The following is a 1,255-nucleotide window of genomic DNA, read 5'->3' as shown; positions in this document are numbered from 1 at the left end:
TGTATGTGTGTCCCTGCCCAACCCCCAAAGGTCCCTGCTGGTCATCTGGTTGCCATAGAACCCTCATTGCTAGAGGGCATCATGTCCCTGCATGCCCCGGTATGTGTGTGTGTCTAAAACATACTACATATTCATACATAGATCATACATACTACAGAAATATACGACACATCCCCCCTCGGACCACCCAGAGGGTGTTCCGAAACTAAACTACCATAAAACAAAAACAAAAACACAAAACCCCACAAAACATCCCCAAAATTTTTTTTTTTTTTTAAATAAAATAAAAAATTAAAAAATAAACAACAACAGACAGAAAAACTACACCAACACACAACACAAGAAGCACAATAACACAGACCAACCCAGGACCAGTATTAGGAACCAAAGATATCATAAACAAAAAATAAAAAACAACCAATAATAAAAAGAATTTTGAAAATAACAATCACAATTAAACTAAACACAGTTCATCATGCACAAATCAATACAGAAACTTCCAACGACCGATGTTTTCTTTGTCCTTGAAGCGTCAGGGTCAGAGGTTACTAGCACTTGTACCCAGTTGGAGAACAGCCTTTACCGCTGTCTCAGATTGATAACACTTTCATAGTCAGGAGCTTTCCATTTTCGTTGCGCTAGGAACAGAACCTCTCTCCTAGCTTTGTATAACCACCACATCACTTCTCAACTGACCTCAATCACACGATATAGAAACAAACAAACAATACACAAATAATGACATTCAGTTATCATAACACATAATTCTCCAACAGTAAGCATAGGACAAAGGGAATGCATTAATGCATAGATCTTCACCTCAGGTGAGGACTAGTCTTCTGAAAAGTTCATTAACGTGGACTGAGTGACTGATTTTCCAAAAACAGTCAATGAGGCCCTGTCTCCTAAGAAAGTCAAAAATCATGTCTGCTATAATAGGTGCTCCTATCTTAGCAAAATAAGTTTCCCATGCCCCTAAGACCGTTTCCAGCCATGCTATCATCTGCTGTCCATTCCCGTCGTTCCCTTTGATCTGCTGCTTCACTACCCTATTCATAGTCTTTAATCTTTTCCTAACTGGTCGTCGTCCGTCAGTGTCATTGAGGTTCAGGCAGCCGCCTGGTCCCCTCCCACGCTGATCAAGGTCTGGGGAGTCGCCCTCAGCATCATCTGAAGCATGGTGCAGGCACTCGCCAGCATCCCCAGTAGCACAGGTGTCCAGGCTTTGGACACTCCCAGGCTGGACCTCCAGACT

Source organism: Nansenia antarctica, assembly GCF_963989245.1.
Source record: "Nansenia antarctica genome assembly, chromosome: 10".
NCBI classification, from domain to species: Eukaryota; Metazoa; Chordata; class Actinopteri; order Argentiniformes; family Microstomatidae; genus Nansenia; species Nansenia antarctica.
Note: the sequence above shows the minus strand (reverse complement) of the source record.